The sequence below is a fragment of the Rhinopithecus bieti genome, unplaced genomic scaffold (genome assembly GCF_001698545.2).
Source record: "Rhinopithecus bieti isolate Rb0 unplaced genomic scaffold, ASM169854v2 scaffold_61987, whole genome shotgun sequence".
Classification (NCBI taxonomy): domain Eukaryota; kingdom Metazoa; phylum Chordata; class Mammalia; order Primates; family Cercopithecidae; genus Rhinopithecus; species Rhinopithecus bieti.
In genome coordinates, this window is record NW_016823795.1 from 327,041 (window position 1) to 332,941 (window position 5,901).

The 5,901-nt window shown below is 42.5% G+C and overlaps 1 pseudogene across 1 annotated transcript; it reads right to left on the reverse strand.

Moving 5' to 3' along the window:
• Positions 1-5,252: 5,252 nt before the first annotated feature.
• Positions 5,253-5,901, reverse strand: LOC108521845 (60S ribosomal protein L17 pseudogene; annotated as a pseudogene). The gene has a single exon (XR_001883295.1). The product of XR_001883295.1 is annotated as a 60S ribosomal protein L17 pseudogene (transcript).

Here is a 5,901-nt window from a genome sequence, read left to right on the forward strand (position 1 = left end):
TTAGGGGGTGATTAGGTTATCAGGGCATAACCCTTATGAATAGGATTAGGGTCCTTGTAAAAGGGGCTCAAGGGAGATTATTTACCCCTTCCACCATTAAGGACACAGCAAGAAGGCACTGTCTTTGAAGCAGAAAACCCTTGTCAGACACTACATTTGCTGGTGGCTTGATCTTCGACTTTCCAGCTTCCAGAACTGTGAGAAATAAATTTCTGTTATTTATAGATTACCAGTCTCAAATATTTTGTTTGTAGCAGCACAAATGCACTAACACAACTAGTGATTCATGTATTTTCTTTTAGCTTAAAAGGAAGATATGTTCTCATTATATGTTTGTCAAATATTTAGTTCACATGAACATGATGTTATGTATAAAACATCCTCCCAGTGTAACATGGAGTATATGAAGTTGGATCTGAAATGCTTTTACACTCAAGAAAACTTTAGATCTACCATAGACTTAAACATGTACACAATATAGAAAACTGAATGGAGGGAATGAGAAGAGGTGGGTGAAATTCTGTGTGTTATCACAGAATTGCTAAATCAGTTTCAAACTTCTAAATTCAGACCCTGGTGATGTGTCGATAACCTTAGAAATGTCTTTTAAATATCATCTTGGGGAGAGGGTAAGGGAAACAAAACTCCTGGGAGATTTGGTCACAGGAGGTGAAATATATCATGCTATCTGAATTTCAAATTAAATGTGGGTTTTATTTTCTAATCATTTGGAGTAAATAGGATGCTCCCTTTTCCTATCGTTTTTTACTCCTTATGAATTTGTCTAACAAATAGTTATCATGTGACAGCCATATGGATTTCTCTGTATTGTTTTTTCCTACTCTTTCAGATCAGTCTCCTGCTTCTCAGTAACTTGCCTTTTTCTATTCCCTGTTTTAAATCCTATTAGATACCCCTCCTTTTCCCCGTTTTGATAGCTATCTGTCCTTCATTTCTGAATAAAGTATTCTACTTTTGAGAAAGAAAAGAAACTTGCTATCTGAAGAATGAAAGCCGCCTTTAATGATTAGGCCCAAAGAGACATTGAAATGCAATAGCAGGCATCTCACTTCTCCCTGTAAGCTAAATAACAGGTCATTGCTATGTGTGCTCTAGGTTAACTGACACCAAGTAGTCATAGAATGCCATATGCTGGACACCATAACTCATACCTTATAGTTCAGCAATGCATAACTAATCACTAACTGTATTGGTCCATTCTCGCACTGCTATAAAAATACTACCTGAGATTGGGTAATTCAGAAAGAAAGGAGTTTTAATTGACTCACAGTTCTGCATGGCTGGGGAGGCCTCAGGAAACTCACAATCACAGCAGAAGGTGAAGGGAAACTCAGGTACATCTTACATGGTGGTGGGGGTGGGGGGCGGGGAGGACACTGCCAAACACTTTTTTTTTTGGAGATGGAGTCTCACTCTGTCACACAGGCTGGAGTGCAGTGACACAATCTTGGCTCACTGCAACTTCCACCACCTCCTGGATTCAAGCGATTCTTCTGCCTCAGCCTCTCAAGTAACTGGGATTACAGGTGTCACCATGCCCAGCTATTTTTTTGTATTTTTAGTAGAGACGCAGTTTCACCATGTTGGCCGGGCTGGTCTGGAACTCCTGACCTCAAGTGATCCACCTGCCTCAGCCTCCCAAAGTACTGAGATTACAGTTGTCAGCCACTGTCCCTGGCTGCCAAACACTTTTAAATTATCAGATCTCATGAGAACTCACTCACTGTCATGTGAACAGCATGGGGGAAACCACCCCCATGATCTGATCACTTTCTACTGGGTCCCTCCCTTCACACATGGGGATTAAAATTTGAGATGAGATTTGAATGGGGATACAGAGCCAAACCACATCATTCTGCCCCTGACCCCTCCCAAATCTCATGTCCTTTCCACATTTCAGAACCAACCATGCCTTCTCAACAGTCTCCCAAAGTCTTAACTCATTCTAGCATTAACTAAAAAGTCCAAGTCCAAAGTTTTTTCTGAGACAAGGCAAGTCCCTTCTGCCTATAGCCTGTAAAATCAAAAGCAAGTTAGCTACTTCCAAGATACAATGCGGTTACAGGCATTGGGTAAACGATTCCATTCCAAATGGGAGACAGTGGCTAAAACAAAGGGACCACAGACCTCATGCAAGTCTGAAATCCAAAAGGGCAGTCATTAAATCTTAAAGCTTCAAAATGATTTCCTCCGACTCCATCTCTCACATCCAGGGCACAGTGATGCAAGAGGTGGGTTCCCATGCCCTTGGGAAGCTCTGCCCTTGCAGTGATGCAGGGCATAGCCCCTTTGGCTGGTTTCATAGGCTGGTGTTGAGTGCCTGTGGCTTTTCTAGGCTCATGGTGCAAGCTGGTTTTGGATCTACCATTCAGGGATTTGGAGGATGGTGGCCCTCTTCTCACAGCTCCACTAGGCGGTGCCCCAGTGGGGACTCTGTGTGGGGGCCGCAATCCCACATTTCCCTTCTCCACTGCCCTAGCAGAGGTTCTCTATGAGGGCTCACCCCAGCAGCAGACTTTTGCCTGGGCATACTGGCATTTTCTTACATCCTCTGAAATTCAGGCAGAGGTTCCCAAAGCTCAACTATTGTCTTTTGCTCATTTGCAAACCCAACACCATGTGGAGGCCACCAAAGTATGGGCTTGCATCCTCTGAAGCAATGGCCTGAGCTGTACAATGGCCACTTTTAGCCACAGCTAGAGCTGAGCAGCCAGGACGCAGGGCACCATGTCTCAAGGATGCAAGGAGCAGTGGGGCCTCTGGCCCAGCCCATGAAATAAATTTTCCCTCCCAGCCCTCCAGGCTGTGATGGAAGGGGCAGTTGCCAAGATCTCTGACATGCCCTGGAGTCATTTTCCCCATTGTCCTGGTGATTAACAGTCCGCTTCTTGTTACTTATGCAAATTTCTGCAGCCAGCTTTAATTCCTCCTCAGAAAATGGGTTTTTCTTTTCTACCACATGGTCAGGCTGCAAATTTTCCAAACCTTTATGCTCTGCTCCCATTGTAATCATAAGTTCTAATTTCAAATCATCTCTCTCAAGTTCAAAGTGCCATAAATCTTTAGGGCAGGGGTAAAATGCCACCAGTCTCTTCGCTAAAGCATACCAAGAGTGACCTTTGCTCCAGTTCCCAATAAGTTCCTAATCTCCATCTGAGACCACCTCAGCCTGGACTTCATGGTCCATATCACTATCAGCATTTTGTTCAAAACTATTCAACAAGTCTCTAGGAAGTTCCAAACTTTCCAATAGCTTCCTATCTTCAGAGCCTTCCAAACGGTTCCAACTTCTGCCTGTTATTCAGTTCTAAAGTTATTTCCACATTTTCAGGTTACCTTTATAGCAATACCCCACTCCTGGTATCAATTTTTTGTATTAGTCCATTCCCACACTGCTATAAAGATACAACCTGAGACTGGGTAATTTACAAAGAAAGAGGGTTTAATTGACTCACAGTTCTGTGTGACTGGGGAGGTCTTAGGAAACTTACAATCATGGCAGAAGGTGAAGGGGAAGTCAGGCATGTCTTACATGGCAGCAGGAGGGCACGGGGGACACTGCCAAACACTTTTAAACCATCAGATCTCATGAGAACTCACTCATTATCATGAGAACAGCATGGGGAAACCACCCCCATGATCCAATCACTTCCTACCAGGTCTCTTCCTTCGCATGTGGGGATTACAATTTGAGGTGAGATTTGAGTGGGGACACAGAACCAAATCATATCACTAACCAACGTTATTTCTATAAATCAGTGAGGATTTCTGTGAAACAATGTTGTACAAGCCCATTCTTTGTCCCCTTTGCCTTTAAAATTCTATTTGTTGTATCAAAGGCCAAAGGGAGAACTCACTCCCTACAGCAATTTGGAAATGTATCTCAGTCCTCAACCTTGGCTCACATAAATTTTCCATATTAATTTTGCCTCCGTTTCTTTCTTTAGGTTGACACTTCTGTTGTAAGTTAGCAGGATTCAGTGATCCTTCCACTCATGACCACTCAGCATTTCCTGTTGGACTTGGGAGCTTGGCACCAACATGAACTCATTGTGTTCCTCTAATTCCAGAGGATCATTGGGTGAAAAGGGTGAGACCTCCTGAATCTGGAACCTCCCTTTCTTTTCAGGTGAAGTCTAGACTTTATTTGGGCTGTCCTTTCTAATCCTCCCTTTCTAGAATGAAGGTTCCATCTTTGTCTTGTGGGCAAAAGATTAGGATTTCAGGGAAAACAGAAAGAAAAACTGCCTTTTCCACCTCTGCCTTAGTGCCTGAAGGTCTGGATGAAAAGGTACTGGAAGTTTAGCATAGATTTTTTTTCCTTTACATGGCACACTTTTAAAATTGAAGCTGTTTCCTGTTCTTTAAAATATAGACTTGGATATTCATTTATGACCAATTCCTTAGTCTTAAACTGAAAGGTGAATAAAGATGAGTTCTTTTGCACTGACGTTAAGGAATTTGAAAAAAACTTTTTTTAGAGAGCTCTCCTTTAACTCCCCAGAAAAACCCTTTAAATTCCCAAACTGCCTGCAGGCTTTTCTCAGTCCATTGGAGACGTAAATCTCAGCACGTCATTGAAATATTAACATCCAGAGAATAAGCTAAGCAGTGTTCCAGCCGAGATCAGATTTGAAACAAAGTTAAAGTTCTTAAAACCCATCATGAAATTCCTTTTCCTAAAGGATATCTTTAGTTCAGGAGAGAAACGTGTATAAAAATTAGTTTGTTTTAATTTACTTTTATGAATCTTGACCTTTTAAGATACATGTTTGTAATCCTTTCTACTGAAGGAAACTAGAATATTTCTTTCTAAAGTACTGAGGATTGTTGGGCTGCAAAAAGTTAAAATGCTGGGAGACACGCTATTTCTTACTCTGCTTGCCTGATTGCAGGACAGCAATTTACAAAGAGAAAGGGTTTCCTGCCTGCTTATTCCCGCATAAAGATGGGTCCCTTTACAATGCTTGATCATCAGCTAGGAGACAGCAATACCAGAGAATCTAGGAGCAGACTTAACTCTTCCCACAAATGTACCATCCTATATTTCCCTGTCTTTTGGCACTACCCCACAGGCACCATTTTCCCCCTAGTTTACCAACTCTCTCTGTAAATATTCCAACTGGACTTTGTGTGTAGATGGTCACCTGAGGAGCTGAGACCCCAAAGAGTATGGTCAGACAGATGTGGGTTGTACCTCACTTGCAGCTAGGGAAACTTTCTTTTCTTTCTTTTTTTTTTTTTTCCTTTAAATTACATTTATTTTAATGCTGAATTTACTCCCGTGCCATAAGTTTTTGTTTCTTCAGTTTCTTCTGCGATATCTTTTTCTTCTGGGCAACCTCCTCTTCTGGTTTAGGAACAATCTGTTCCTTTTCAGTAAGGATCATCTCAATGTGGCAGGGAGAGCTCATGTATGGGTTAATCCGACCATGAGCTCTGTAGGTCCGTCGGCGCATTTTAGGTGCTTTGTTCACTTGGATATGCTCAATGACCAGAGAATCTACATCTAAACCCTTAAGTTCAGCATTACTCTCTGCGTTTTTAAGCATGTGCAGCAAAAATTCAGCACTCCTTTTGGGCCATCGACCTTGTGTCCAGCCCCACTGCTTGGCCTGGGCACACCTGCCAACTCCACCATTGTAACGTCGGAATGGTACGCACTGTTTCTGTAAAGTGACATCTTTCAGATACTTCGTGGCTTTTCGAATATGCATACCCTTGATGGCCTGGGCAGTTTCACGAGTGTTCTTAAAGTGAACACGAAGATTGGAACCTCTTGATTTGCATGATTTCGTGGGGTTCTCCAGGTCAAGTGAATAGCGAACCATTTTCACAGATTACCTCAGGCCACTTAGGGAAAGAGGAAGAGTGGTGGCT